We start from the raw sequence: 16338 nt of genomic DNA, 5'->3' as shown, positions 1-16338 counted from the left end.
CGGAGGACCTGATGAAATCCCCCAGCGCTGGAGCGCAGATGGACTTTGTTACGGAGCCACGGCGTCAGTCGAGGAACTCCGCAGCTCCTCCTCAGCGCCTGGGGGGGTGGGGTCACCGACCGATGACTGTCCCCAGTGGGGCCCCGTCACAGCCCCGTGGCCCCGAGGCGGGCAGGCAGGGGGCAGACCCCCGTGCGTCCGATTGGGCCGACGCCACGCACCCGCCCGCTCCCCGGTTCTTAACGAGGCGGTGGCGGAAGGAGAACAGCAGCCCGCTGGGTGGGTCGGGAAAGGAAAAACCTAGGAGCCGCACCCTGGGGGGCAGTCCCAGGGGCTGGGCACTGGCTATCACAGGAGGGTGGGTGGTGGACAAAAGGACAGGGCTAACAGGAAGTAGGGCGGGGATCGGGAGAGAATTCTGGCAAGGGGGCAGAGACGGGCATCCTGAGCCCCTTAATCGCGTTGATGCCACTGGACGGTGGCTCCTTCTGGTCCAAGCTCAGGGATCTGGGAAGTGGGAAAGGGGACCCTAATGAATGCCAGGCGCAGCTGACAGAGTGGCAACGTTGGGGCAGCCTCGCATCTGGAGATAGAAGTCGTCAATGGGTCCCGCCTAAGAAAGAGGGCGGGTTCTCCACACCAAGATGGATACCCTGGGAACGAGGTCCGGTCAGCAGAGGGGCACATGGCCGTCGCTAATAGGGCTCGGCAGCCGCAAACCAGAGGTCACCCGACGCGGGTCAGACGAGGACCGATCCCAGGGGACCCTCAGAGGTGGGAGCAGACGAGTAGCGCGAGTAGGAAGGACTCGCGGGGAAGGGGACATAGCAGGGGTGAGTCGCCATGATGCGAGGCCCGCTGCAGAGGGTACCGCCCCTCAACCCTCTGCGATGCCTGATGGGTCAGACCAGGGACCACGCCTACTGAACTAAACGGATAACCACTCATAAAGGCACCCTCTAGCAGAGGCAAGAACGCTTACACCCCAGGGCCTAAACCAGCACCGAGTGACACCCCGCCGATCACATGAGAGTAGATGGGAGGGGGTTGAGAGAGCTCACCGTTGGCGGGCTTCCACGGAAGAACGGACCGAGGAAGGGGCGGTTACCTCCGGTGCTGCCACTGATCGTCCCCAGCCGGCACCACAAGATGGGAGTCATCAGGAGGGCAAGGCGGAAGGCTCGTCAATCGGCGCCCCCCCTTCCGCTCTATCGGGGGGCCTTCCCGAATCTGCAGGTTTTAACGAGCTCGAGCCTCCGTGCCCCGCTTCCCCTGCACTAGAGGACCAGCATCCTCCATCAGGCGCGCACTGCATCACGGGTGGCTGGCAACGGGATCGGACTCAGGGAGCATCGCAAAGGCTAGGGAACCCAGGAGGCAAGTGGCGTGGAGAGAGCAGAAGTGAGGGAAGTTCCCTGGCCGCACCAGCCCTCTCCACGCCCGGCGGTATCCCCGCTGCACCCTCCCTCTACAGCGATGGACCAGAAGAGGCAGAGGGGCAGCTTCGGGTGCGCTGGCGGCCGGTGGTGCCGGCCGATGACAGGGGCGACTGAGAGCGCGGGAGCTCGGAGTGCTCTGATACACGGACCAAAACACGACAAGCTCCTACGTACCATGGGCACAAGGGGCAATCTCCGATGTGCCCCATCGCCGGCACAGGGTAGACAAAACGGGACCTACCCCCGGCTCGAGTAGCTGCCCCGGTATGGCGACCCATGGTGGGGACCAGAAAGGACCCCTCGAGCGCCTCCCGCCACGCGCAACGCCGGCGCAGTTAGAAGCTGCATTGACCGGGCGGAACGAGAGGACGTGAGGAGGAGAGCGGCGGTCCTTGCAGCCCAAGAGGAGAGAGGGCTGATGACGGAGATGGGGCGCCCCCAGGCAGAAAAGGGCGGAGACAGGGCAGGCAATTGGGCAGGAAGAAGGGACGGATGGTCAGCGACAAGCGGCACCCCAACGGTACTTCCCAACCCGCTCACAGGCACGAACACGCCCTAGCTAAGCCCACCTCTACTACCACGCCTCCTGTGCGGCGGCCTCCGATGCGAAAAGAAGACCACTTCCCACATATCTGAGAAAGGCCGCACGCATGCCGTAGGGCACCCACCACCTCCGCACACGCCCGCAGTAGTCTCCACGTGGGCGCGGCGGGCACCAGGAGGCAACGGACGCCAGTAGCTTCCCGGTCCAACGGAAGGGAAGGGTCCCCGGCCGCTGTACGATGGTGGGTGGAAGCGGGGTCGGTAGGAAGCGGTGGCAGGCGGGGGGGCGCCGCCACCCTGAGCCGTATGCCATTAGGGGCCGGGGAGGGACACACCGCACGAGCCCGTGGGGGATAGCGAGGAGGGGAATGCCCAGCCGCGGAGCAAGGGGCTGCGAGAGGGGGGCAGGTTACCGCCATAGGGGGCCCTGGCACTTTTAGCGCGGGCCCATTACCACTTACTCACCCCGCCCATTCCCACCGGCTGGGGGAGCTCCCCCCGTAACGGAAGGAGAGGGGGAGTGGCACGCAGCGGAGGTCGTCCACCGGTAACTCGGCCGCTGCCAGTCAGCCTAGCCAGCCAGGGCGAAGTGTAGCGTGGAGGCGAGCAGCGGCGGGTCGAGGTAGTGGGCACTGGGCAGTGGACATGGGTGGCAGGTGGTAGAGAGCGCGTCAGTGGGGCATCGAGCGTGGGGGCCACCCCGCCGCGTCCCCCGCATAACGAGGCGGGGAGGGGACAAAACAGCTGAGAGGCGAGGAGGAAGAGGCAGGCCACCACCCCTCCGCAAATAGCGGCTGCAGGCAGGCAGGAGGCGTGGCCAGAAAGAGGAAGTGCTAAAGGGGTGCCGGGAGCAGCCAGGACCTAGGGGTGAGAGGATGACAGGACACACGAGCGAGAAGAGGAGTTCCGGCTCCCAGTGCACTGGGGAGATCAGAGGGGGAAATGGCAAGATGGGACGGGGTGCAGTGAACAAGGGGAAAACTCAAATGAGGGAAGGACAAGCGGGTGGGGAGGGGGCGGGGCGCACGAGGGGAGAGGACCAATCAGGCAAGGGGACACAGGGTGGGGGACGAAGGGCTAGCTGGAATGGGGCAGGGACCACGGGGTCAGCTGCAGATGGGGCAAAACTAGCAGGGCCACAGAGGGAAAGAGGCATGGGGCGGACAAAAAGGAAAGGCCAGTACCAGGGGAGGAGGTCAGGTGCGCAAGGATTGGTGAAAGTGTAGCGCACCGAATTGAGTCAAGCAGTCATATCGCTGGCTGACTGCAAGGCCCAAAGATGGGAAGTGGGGTGTGGTCATGGCGAGCAGCTCAGTCCCAGAGCGCAAGGAGCAGGCGAAGGAAAACAGCCAGCGGCGGGTGGTGCGAGGATGGCAACGAGTGTGAGGGGGACGAAGGGGACACAGATGGAACGGGGCAGGCCCCGCCACACCACCCGGTGTACCAAACAGACTCAGCTCACAAACCCACCACCACCAAGAGCACAGTTTGAACAAACGACTCAGTCAAGGAATTCACCCCTCCACAGTAGGTACTTTCAGGCGTCTTGAGCAGCAGGCGGGTCCTCCTCCTCCTCTTCACCCCTCACGGGTCCACAGCCGCCAGCAACTGCAGCACACAGCCCAGCAGCTCAGTGTGGTGGTCTGCTCCAGGCCAGCGAGGACCCGCACACAGAAGGTAGTCCTCAGCACATAGAGCCGGGTACCCTCCACACCACCCCATCTCTGGGGAAGCAGGCAGCAGCCCCATCCCTCCAAGCGGCGTGAGGTGGAGTAACAGCAGGAACCAAGGAGGGCCGGGGGAAATCTACTAGCCCGCCAGCAAGGCTTGAAGAGAGAGAGGGCTGTGTGGTGTCCGTTCTACGCCAAGCAGAGGAGAGCGCGACGAAGGAGGAACAGCACGTAGCCAGTACAGCAGCCAACCAGCACAGCAGCAGCGAGGGCCCACCGCGGCCCAGCCGCCAGCAGGAACAGCAGCGCAGACCCAGCAGCCCTCTCCTCTTTCCTACCACGCCGAGCGGTTGAAGCGGCAGAGAGCTTAACTCCTGGCCCAGGAGAAGCAGGGTTCTGTTCCCGTCACAGCGTATGTTAGCCCCAGGCTAACACAATCCCGGACCATGAACAAAATGAGGTATGCTCCAGGTAATCAAGGCACCCTGGAGCCAATATAAAGCCTTTCTAGAGGGAGTGGGATAGCTACTTGTAATTAGAACACCTGCAGACCACCAGGGCACGGGCGTAAGGGACTCTGGGTATAAAGGAGCTCACCCAGTCAGCAGGGAGACAGCCAGAGAGAAGGAATGTTGTGGAGGAGCTGGGAACACAGACGCTGCAACGTGAGAGAAGCTGTACGCTGAGGAAATTTAGAAGACCAACATTATACCCGAACATCCAGAGAGAGGAGACGATCCTGTGAAGGCAATACACGAAGGAGCTTCTGAGGCTAAGAGCCACCTGAGAGAAATGCCCACAAGGACAGTTGTACGCTGTCAACAGTGTTACCAGGATAACTATAGACAGCCAGCCAATCCCCACAGGCCCCGCGGCTGTCGAACGGAGACTAGAGAGGGGATGGGACCCAGGGCATCCCACAAACCTCCACTGATCAGACCAAGGAGGAGTCGACCCCGAGTTGACCCAGACTGTGGGGAAGATCACTGAGGTGAGCAAATCTGCCAAAGAAGCGCAGGACCCACCAAGGTAGAGAAGGAACTTTGTCACAGTGGATCTCTCAGTCAAAGGCTAGGTATGCAACTGGCTACTAAATTGATTGGGATACTGTAATTCTTCTTACATTGTTAAAAAAACCAAAAGCAAAAAAACAAGTAGTTATAACTGGCTAAATTCAAAGCTGTGTGAATTCAGCTGAATAGCGGGGGAGGGGGAGAGGGAGGCGGGGAGAAAAGATTGGCTCCATGTATTTCAATGCATCAGTAAAAAGGTGGATTGTTACGGATACTTTCTCTACAAGCGTTTGAAGATACAGCATAGTCATTTAGCAGAAATTCAATGACTCATTGTACTATTATGAATCTAAGCACTCAGTTGTATTCATTTCATCAAACCCAGTTTCAAGGAAAGCCAATCCCTGTGTTGATAGGTACTTTAGACAACCCTTTTCTATAGACAAGCTGGAGAACTATACTGCATTTCCACATCTCTAGATAATGAACAGAGGAGGAAACTATTGCACTGCCCTTTGACATTTTTAGTTGACAGTATATGAATTTTCGTCATGTATCCTTTCCTTTTGAAGGATAAGTTACACAATGTGCCTAACAAATTGTGGAAAAATACTGTGAATTTTCCTCTAGATTTACAAAAAGGTCTCAAATTATATGAGTGCTACAAGCAAATAAGGAGACAAGATCTGACCAGATGAGCTTGCAAGATAGACAGCATACAGATGATGGATAGGAAGCAACAAAATAAGTGATTGAGCATTGCTGTTCAGCAGTGACTTGCAGTATCTTGGGATTTTGTTAGTTTGCTTTCATTTCCCTGTTACCAGTTCCTTGAACAGATATTTTCACAAATGGTAACAGTTTCACAGTTTGTATGCCACTTCTTTTCTAATTATTTACTGAGCTCACCTGGGTAAATATGATCCCTGTTCCAGTCCCAAAGAGTTTACAATCTAGTTCAGACACACAAAAACCAACATTCAGGTAAAAAATTGTTTACATAGATATACAGTACTACATCAGGAGAAGGTAAAAGTCTGAAGTTGCAGAGAAATCTGGCTCTGGTCATTGCTGCACACAGTGTTGTCGTAGCCATGTTGATCCCAGGATACTGACCTCTGTAAGACTTCTCCACTACCTCTATTTTGTATCCTCCCATGATGTATTACATGTTCCATATTCAGTTCCCTTTTCTAAATTTCAGATAATGGACAGATCTGCATCTAAACTAAACCTCAGGTATAGTATAACTCATTAAGTTGGAATATGAACAAGAGGGTGCTAGGCAGCTCTCTACCACCGCATTCTACAGGGCAACATCACCTGATCCCACTGAGGATTACCAAAAGAAATTACACCAGGGGCAGGCAACCTATGGCACATGCACCAAAGGCAGCACGCGAGCTGATTTTCAGTGGCACTCACACTGCTGTTGTCCTGGCCACCAGTCCGGGGGGGCTCTGCATTTTAATTTAATTTTAAATAAAGCTTCTTAAATATTTTAAAAACCTTGTTTACTTTAAATACACAACAATAGTTCAGTTATATATTGTAGACTTATAGAATGATACCTTCTAAAAACGTAAAAATGTATTACTGGCACGCAAAATCTTAAATCAGAGTGAATAAATGAAGACTCAGCACACCACTTCTGAAAGGTTGCCGACCCCTGATCTAAATCGTTGATGAAGATATTGAACAGGATTGGACCCAGAAGTAATCGCTGCCGGAGCCCACTCGTTATGCCCTTCAGGAACACTACTCTGTTTAAACGGCTGCAGCAAGGGAATTACTTCCCAGACCAGAAAATAACAGTTGGGGATGTTGAAATGCCTGTAGTTATCCTGGGGGACTAGCCTACCTGTTGATGCCATGGCTCATGAAGCCATACACAGGCAGCCTGAACAGTAGTCAGGAGCTGCTCAACTACAGGCTGAGCAAGTGCAGAATGGTGGTAGAATGTGCATTTGGACATTTAAGGGGACGCTGGCGCACATTACCGATTCGCCCAGACCTAAGCCAAACCAATATCCCCATTGTTATTGCTGCTTGCTCCACAATCTCTGTTGAGAGTAAGGGGGAAACCTTTATGATGGGGTGGGAGGGTGAGGCAAATCACCTGGCCACTGAATACATGCAGCCAGACACCAGGGTGATTAGAAGAGCACACCAGGAAGCGAAGCGCATCAGAGAAGCTTTGAAAACCAGTTTCATCACTGGCCAGGATACGGTCTGACTGCTGTGTTTGTTTCTCCTTGATGAAAACTCGCCCCCTTGATTGACTCATTCCCTGTAAGCAACCCACCCTCCCCCTTCGATTACAGCTTGCTTTCTAAGGAAATAAAGTCACTCATTTAAAAATCATGTATTCTTTATTAATTAATTAGAAAAAGAGGGAGAGAACTGACAAGGTAGCCCGGGTGCGGTTTGGGAGGAGGATAGGAGGGAAGGAAAAGGCCACTAAAAAAATTTCAAAATAATGACAGCGTTTTGGTTGGGCTGTCCACAGGGATGGAGTGGGCGGCTGCACGGAGCCTCCCTCCATGTGTTCTTATATGTCTGGGTGAGGAGGATGTGGAACATGGTGAGGGTGGTTACACAGGGGCTGCAGCGGCACTCTGTGATCCTGCTGCTGTTCCTGAAGCTCCACCAGACACTGGAGCATGTCAGTTTGATCATGCAGCAGCCCCAGAGTTGCATCCTGCCACCGCTGATCTCCCTGCCGACATATCTGATCTCAAGTGTCTCTCCTCTCCTTACGTTCGTCCCTCCACTCCTCATGGTCACTGGCATCTTTCCTGTGCTTTGATACCACATCCTTCCACTCATTCATATGAGCTCTTTCATTGCGAGTCACTTCCATGCTTTCCGAGAACATTTCGTCTCGCATCTTTTTTTTCTGCCACCTTATCTGAGTTAGCCTTTGGGACGGAGGAGGGAGGGTTGAAAAATTTGCAGCTGCAGGAGGGAGGGGAAAAAAGGGAGAGAAGTATTTTAAAAGATACATTTTTACAGAACAATGGTTATATTCTTTCACGTTGAACAACACTATTCACCTTACATAGCACATGTGATTTCAATACAAGGTCGCATTTTGCATCTTAATATTGAGTGCCTGCGGCTTTGGTGTTAGAGATCACAGACGCAGCACCAGGCAACAGAATTCAGCTTGCATGCGGCCATGGTAAACCATTGTCTTCGTTTTCTGCAGCCTTCATATATCCAGTGCCCTCCTTTCTCAAATACCAAGCAAAGCCCATTGAGTGCTGCATCTTTCCTGTTAACGTGCAGCAGCAGAAACCAAACTCCCCACCTCCATCCAATTCTCTAGGATGATCGCTTTACCCCTCCCCCCACCATGTGGCTGGTATCATGGAAGATCTCTGCTAGCCACCCCTCACTCCATGGTTGGTATCAGGGAAGATCTCTGCTAGCCAAACGCGAAAAAGCTCAGTGCCAATCACACACACACACACCCACACCACTTGGCTAACTGCAGGAAGGATTTTTTTCAGCCAGCAGGCAAATCAGACTAGGAGGAAGGCCACCTCTCTCCCGCTTAATGAATTCCCATATTCACCCAGTTCAATGAACGATATCAACTCCACCTCCCTTAGGATAACACAGCAAGATAAAGAACGGATGCTGAATGGCCAGCAAACAGCCGGGAGCCATATGCTGCCAGGCTTGTCATGCAAGATACCCAGATTACTTGCTACAAATGCATGGCGTGGTCAGTGTCCTACCATGAGGACGAAATATAGGCTGCCACGCCTAGAAATCTCAAAGGTAGAGTACCTCCAGGAAAGCTTCATGGAGATGTACTGGAGGATCCGCTCCACTCCAGACTATGTAACAGACTTTTCCAAGTAGCTTACGGCTGCGATTCACAAGTCCCAGGGAAAATTAATCATTAAAAAACGCTTGTTAAACATGTTATTTTAACAGAGGTACACTCACCAGGTCCTCCATGGCTTCAGTGTCGAAGCTGCCGGAGGGCTGGGAGGGGAAGTTCCAATCAGGGCTGCAGAAAAAGGTCCTGCTATTGGAACAGTGTGCGTGTGCTCTCTGCAAGCTCGTCCTCCCTCTGCCGCCTTCTCATCTTCCATCCAGCTAGAATCCTACAGCCGATGGCTAGAGATGAGTTATCCGTCCTGGAATCCCACGGACCAGGGGTGGGGAACTGGTGGTGGATTCCCTAGACATGGATGACAGTCAGCATAGAAGCAGCATGTTGATGTCCCTGCCCGGACCTTCCGTTGCCTCGTTTGCTTCTTTGGTTTTCTGGTAGGCTTGTCTGAGCTCCTTAACTTTCACACGGCACTGTACTGAGTTCCTGGTGTGGCCTCTCTCCATCATGGCTTTGGAGATTTTTTTCATTTTGTCTTTTGGAATGGAGTTCTGTTAGCACGCAGTCATCTCCCCATATAGTGATCAGATCCAGTACCTCCCATATGGTCCATGCTGGAGCTCTTTTTTGATTCTCAGCCTGCATGGTTACCTGTGCTGATGAGCTCTGTGTGGTCACCTGTGGTGATCAGCTCTCCACGCTAGGCAAACAGGAAATGAAATTCAAAAGTTCATGGGGCTTCTCCATCTACCTGGCCGGTACATCCGAGTTCAGATTGCTGTCCAGAGCGGTCACAATGGTGCACTGCGGGATAGCACCCGGAGGCCAATACCATTGAATTGCAGCCACACTAACCCTAATCCAACATGGCAATACCGATTTCAGCGCTATTCCCCTCATCGGGGAGGAGTACAGATATTGGTTTTAAGAGCCCTTTTTATATCGATATAAAGGGCTTCGTTGTGCGGACGGGTGCAGTATTAATTCGGTTTAACACTGCTAAATTCAGTATAAATGCGTAGTGTAGACCAGGCCTTTGAGACATAACTACATAGGCACAGTTACAGTTGCTGTGGGAAGAATATCTTTGAATTTCTGTCTTTAATGCAGTTATATCTTCAACCATAATTTTGCATTAGTACTGGGGGGTGTTTTTGCAAAGAATACTAGAGAAGTCAATGGAGAAACTTTAGCTATTCCTAATTAAAACACTAAATCAAACATGCCAGAAAACAAATTACTAAAATACATTACTATTACAGCAAAATTAATGACCCTGTGCTTATTGTGGCAATATTTCAACTGTTACAATATGGAACTTTAAGATCCAAATAAATTAGTTTTATAAAACTTCCTAAGCTTGGAGTACATTGGCAATGATTCAGCTGAAATTAATATCATCTGTTGAATTGTTTCTTGTTTATATAATTTTCTATTAAAATTTTAAATGTTCCTATGAACCAAGAAGCTCACCAGACAATGTGGGACCTTTAGTTATGTTTAAACTGGAGAAAGCAACAAACTTTTATAAGTTCTAGTTCAAGTGAGAATGAATATAGTTCACTTGATAGACAAGAGAAATATCACAAAAAAAACAAAACAAAACCTGCTGAGTTCCGTAGAACGTGCATTCATTTATTCTGGGAAAATGAAAAAGGTCTCTTCCTCTCTACTTGTTATGTTATAGTTTACACACACAATATGAAGTATTATATGTGAATGTTCTCAGTGGGTACTCAGCTAAACAGTGCCCAGTTTGTGCACTACCAAGAGACATGCTGGTAACTAGTGAGGAGTTCAAAAGACCTACTTAAATTATATGCATTATTCACATAAATTGTTCTGATATTTAAGTGCACACATCCACAAAATGTGTTTGTACTTTACTTGGTAAACAAGAAATTGTTTGTTGATTGAGTTCACCTGCAATAAAAACCTGCCATTCTTGTTCTGACCTAATAGTTACAGGGATAGGGCTGGGGAGGTCATGTGTTATGCCTCTATGGCCTGCTTTTGATCTTTATTCCTCATTACGGATCCATGAATGGGTACAACTGAAATAATGGATAGCTCTCAGGGGACTGATAACAGGTGAGTTAATAAATGGTTTGACAAAATTATGGCTATATCATACTTTGATAAAATCACAGATAATCAACAAGTCTTGATTACATTGTTTTCTTAACACTTCCCAGGATCTGCATTTTCACTCTTGTAGAGATACAAGACTGTCTAGCTATCTCGAGTTGTACAATATGCACATCATGCACATCCTGGAAGCAGTGACTACAGGGGGGGACAAACTCTAGGAAATAATTTCATCACCATCCCCACTAAAGAGGGACAGGAATGCCTTAACACAAGGCTTTGTCTTCAAGTGTGACCAAGATTTGAAACTATCTGGTAACTGCTGAATGCCATGTTGGAAAAGAGTTGGTGGAGTTTAATTCAGTTGCTCTTTCGGATAGGAGAGCACATCATAACTGGCACTAATTAGTGCAGGGGTTCTCAAATTGGGGTTTGGGACCCTTCAGGGGGTCACAAGGTTATTACATGAGGGGTTGCGAGCTGCCAGCCTCCACCCCAAACCCCACTTTGCCTCCAGCATTTAGAATGATGTTAAAAATACAAAAAAAAATGTTTAATTTATAAGGGCAGGGGGTCACACTCAGAGGCTTGCTATGTGAAAGGGGTCACCAGTACAAAAGTTTGAGAACCATGGAATTAGTGCCTTTATTGATAGCTTCCACAAAAAAGTAGAAGACTGAAAAAGCATGGAGAATAAATTACCCACTCAGTTCAAATGAGGTTTCTTTGGGACATGGTTGAATCACTTGTGTGCAAATAGGCACTGCTAATGTTTATAATACATTAGTTCTGCAGATAAATAGAAGGTTTCATTCTCCAACACTCCTTCTAGAACTCTTTATAAGCATTAAATTTAGTATGGGATCGATCATCACCTTATGCACCCATCCATGATCCAGGAGAGAAAGGAACACTCTTATGCTCCACCATGAGCTACTCATATCAGTGGAGGCTGCCGGCCTGTGGCACAGACCAGCTGCTGCCAGACTGCTATTGTCTCCTTTGCAGGTGAGTGGGTAGTGCAGCCTAGGTTCTAACCTCCAGTGTTCCAGACCACATACTGGAGCCAGAACAGAAGAAGAAACAAAAAAGTGCTGGGGCAGATCATTTCCCTCTGCAACAAGAGGGAGCAAAAAACAAATTGTGATTCAGAGTCAAGCTACATGCTGCCCTTTACCTGAGCTGGAATGTAAGATATTGGAAGGAAGCTACTTACTTCAGTCATTACTGTGCGTCTTCCTTCCACCATGGCTAAGCAGGAGGGATAGAATCCAGTCAGTGGAATCACTGAACGGCATTGTGTTACCTAGTTTGACATCCAGACAGGAGAGGGCTCCATAATCCGCTGAGTATAGAGAAAAGGATAACATATTATGGTTAGAGAGACCCTGAACAAGAGAGAGCCAGAGTCTGCAGGCGAGGAGCAGCAGGCTAGAGGCAGCAGCTTGAAAGCTGGGTACAGAGGGAAGGCTGGGTTGCAAGTAGCCTGAGAACTGGGACTGAAAGCTGGACGGGGAGCCTCCTGTTGCTGATGGAGCAAGCAGTAGTTTTAGCAGGAGGATACAGAAGTGTGGTCTGCAAACAGGAGGTGTAAGGGGGTGACTGCATACGTAGCAGGTTATCAGTGTGGAGGAGACCTCAGTGAGACTGTTACCTCTAAATCTGTGTTGAACTCACCGTAGGGTCTGGGTTAGGAACCCTTGGGAAAAATTTTAATTATTTTGCCCACTGTAACAACATTCTGTCTCATTTGCCAAAAGTTTTTAAATTTTAGTCAATAAATGAGAATAAAAGTAATTCTATGTAAATAATTGCAAAAGCCTCCAATGTGCTTCAGTTGCTGCTCTACCCTAATCGTGAATGGGGCAGTACCCTACTTGAAAGCTTTTTGGTAATTATTATAAAGACACATGCAATTTGTTCTTCACCAAGTGTTTGTTTTAGCACAGTGGTAGGCAACCTATGGCACGCATGCCAAAGGTGGCACACGAGCTTGCCGCAGCCCTAAAGCCTGTGCTCAAACATGGCATCTGTTTGGCCAATTGTCAGTCAAAAGGTCACATTGGTACCATGTGCAACACCGTAGTGCCGTGTGCCTATTCCCGCTGTTTTCCCTGGTCACCTAAGGGTCAGGCTAGTGCCGTGTGCAAAAATACCAGTGTGCCTGTTCTCGAACCTTCTGTCAGTCAAAAGGTCAAGTTGGTGCTGTGTGCAAAAGCATAGGGCTGTGTGCAAAAGTAGTGTGCCGGGTGCAGCTCCTATTGACGTAGATGGCACCAGCTCAGAACCTGGTTGGTGAAGGAGCTAGGGACTAATCAGACACTGACACGAGTAAAAGTGTCCAAATAAAACTGTATCTCGCGCCAAAATCTGCAGGAGTATCCGCGGGTTAGCTGGAAGGCCTGATCACCCTTCCAGCCAGGGTCTCCTCCGGATTTAGCCGGCTCGTGTCGTATCATTTTGGTTCTTTGGATTACTTCCCCTCCCCAATTCGCCATGTCCTCTGTGTCTGTACTGCCCGTCAGCTGCACCTGGAGTGTGGTATGTGCATTTTAATTTCTGTAGATACTCTGTTTGTTTAACTTCTTCCCTTTTTCCCTTCCCTTACTTGGTACCAAGTTGTATATATAGTATATGAGAGTCAAATTGTTGTATTAATTGCTATTGTGGTTAATTGGTGTATTTTTATAGTATTCGATTAATACTGTGTACAGTTTACTTGGTTTGTTTATCTGCTCTGGTTTTTAGTGAGCAGCTGATTATAGACTGCTTGGTTTCTTGTTGTTGAATGTAAATAGACTGTTTCAATTTGTGTATATATTCTTGTTCTGATAGTATTGTTAGTTGGTAAAAGTGCTCCTCCCCAGCCCAAGTTGCAACTCATTCCCCATTAACAACCAACCACTTGGTTTTGAATTACAATCTGTTTTCATTTTGATTTTCCTCTCTCAATCAAATCCTTACTTGAACCTGCATTGGTCTCGGACAGAGCTGATTTTCAGTGGCACTCTCACTGCCCAGGTCCTGGCCACCCGTCTGGAGGGCTCTACATTTTAATTTAATTTTAAATGAAGCTTCTTAAAACATTTTAAAAAGCTTATTTACTTGACATACATCAATAGTTTAGTTATGTATTATAGACTTATTGAAAGCGACCTTTTAAAAATGTTAAAATGTATTAGTGGCACGCAAAATCTTAAATTAGAATGAATAAGTGAAGACTCAGCACACCACTTCTGAAAGGTTGCTGTTTCCTGTTTTAGCATAATATTTTCCATCTGACTGTATTGATGTGATGTTATTGACATGAACTGTGACCATATAGATCATTGTTGCAACCAAGGTCCTGTAGTTGCACAAATCTTGTACAAAGGACGTCCACGAAAGTGTCTATAGAAAGGTTGTAATTTGTTTATGATTATGCTGTCTGTATGTGTGTATCATTTTTGTATTTGAAGTTCTGAATATTGGCTAGGTACTTGTATCTCAATGTGTTTGATTCTAAATAGCCTTAGGTGAAGCATTTGTTCAGTTTCTTGAGAAAGGACTATTCTTGAAAAGTGTCCAATCAAGAAACACTTAACTGACAATGGACTTTTGGAGATGCCAATCCACATCTGAGCTTTCCTGGGAATGTTCAAACTAACATGTAAACAATGGCATCAACTTGCAAAAAGCTGAATCATTCATGGACATGTGACTTAGAATCATAGATTATTAGGGTTGGAAGGGACCTCCAGAGATCATCTAGTCCAACCCCCTGCTCAAAGCAGGACCAATCCCCAAATCCCTCCCTCAAGGATTGAACTCAACCCAAGGTTTAGCAGGCCAATGCTCAAACCACTGAGCTATCCCTCCCAGGGGGCTACAAATTCCATCTTGTTGCTGTGACTTTGCACAGAACAACAAAAGGATTTCACCCACAAGAGAGAATACAAAATGGTTCAGAAACTCATCCATTTTGGCTTAATTGGCTCAAGAGATGGCCTCTCCACCCCAAAGAGATTCCTGAAAGAAACTGGAACAAAGGACAGTAATTATGGGGGTGAGAGCGATGGCTGGACTCAGACTAGGAAGGAGTCCAGTCTGTGAAAGAAGCTTACCGGAACATCTACGGGAGTGAGATTTCATCTGTAACCAGTTTCTTAATGTATTGGGCTTAGACTTACATGTTGTGTTTTGCTTGGTAACTTACTTTGTTCTGCCTATTATTACTTGGAACCACTTAAATCCTACTTTTTATACTTAATAAAATCACTTTTGTTTATTATTGAACCCAGAGTTAGTGACTAATACCTGGGGGAGCAAACAGCTGTGCATCTCTCTATCAGTGTTATAGAGGGCAGACAGTTTATAAGTTTACCCTCTATAAGCTTTATACAGAGTAAAACGGATGTATTCAGGGTTTAGGCTCCCAGAAAGACTGAATACTGGGTGATGGGAAAGAGTCCCAGTTAATTGAGAAGCACCTGGGCTAAGTGGATCTTAGTTTTCTGTGAACTGTAGAGGGGCGTGGCTCAACCTCTTGGTCTGTGCTGGAGCTGACTGGTGTGTCTAGCTCAGCAAGACGGGAGTGGAGGAAAGCTTTTTTTGGCAGGGGGTTTGTTCTCAGTGGTATCCCAGCACATCTAGTAGACAGTCTTGAGGTAGTATCTGTGATCCAACCCATCACAACTGAATCTGTTTAAATAGTGCTAAGGGGAAAAAAGTAGAATTCAGTTCCTTGAAATAGACAGGTTTTTGTATTTTTACTTATGTATAAAAAATGTCTGCAAATCAGTCTAAATCAATTTTGAGGATTCAGCCACACCTTTGTGCATAACTTCCTGAAGTTTTATACTAGTGAAAACATGACACATGGCTGCAGACAGTTTATCTTACTGAGGAACAGAAAATCCAAAGTCCTAACACTGCCTGTCACTGGATTCTTTTGCTCCAGCTCAGCTAGGGTGGAAGGAAGATGTCCAGTAATGTTTCTGTAAAAAACTAGACACACAATTTCATGACTCTGCCACTGGCATATGTGCTTAATGGTTGTCATGTGGTCCACATTCCAATCTATTTTTATTCAGTTTAAGAGTTTGATAGAGCAAGATATGCAGAATCTCAAATAAAATATGTAAAATAAACTGATATTTTGTACTAAGTCAAACGTGCATGTGTCAAAGCCAGAGTCAGGACTCACAATTTATCAGACCACTCTGTTTTATTAGCAGAGTGCTCTGCTAATACACCCAGATAATGTGAGTGCCATGGGAGGCCCAAACTATCTTATTTATACAGATAAAAAGGGCATAAACTTAAGATTACAAAGGGAGCAGAACTGATAAGTTCACTTGGGGCTAAATACACATCTTATTTCTTTATTAACGCTTACCGATCTCCTGTTAATGTCCCACCATCAGCTTATGTGGACCCATTGTTCAATACCTTAATGTTTCTTTTCCTGTCAACTTTATCTCAACATTCCTCATTCCTGCTTTAAGGAACACACAGCATTTCTTTAATTCATTCTACTTCTACAATATAATTCAGGCTTTGTCTACACTCACAGTTTTGCAGCGCTGGCCGTTTCAGCTGTGGTCGTACAGCTGTGTACGGCCAGCGCTGCAGTGTGTCCACACTGACAGCGACCAGCACTGCAGTGTGTCCACACTTGCAGTGGTTGCAGCGCTGTTGTGAGTGGTGCATTGTGGGCAGCTATCCCACAGAGCACCTCGTCCCATTTTGTCGCT

The sequence above is a fragment of the Chelonoidis abingdonii genome, chromosome 3 (assembly GCF_003597395.2).
Source record: "Chelonoidis abingdonii isolate Lonesome George chromosome 3, CheloAbing_2.0, whole genome shotgun sequence".
NCBI classification, from domain to species: domain Eukaryota; kingdom Metazoa; phylum Chordata; order Testudines; family Testudinidae; genus Chelonoidis; species Chelonoidis abingdonii.
Note: the sequence above shows the minus strand (reverse complement) of the source record.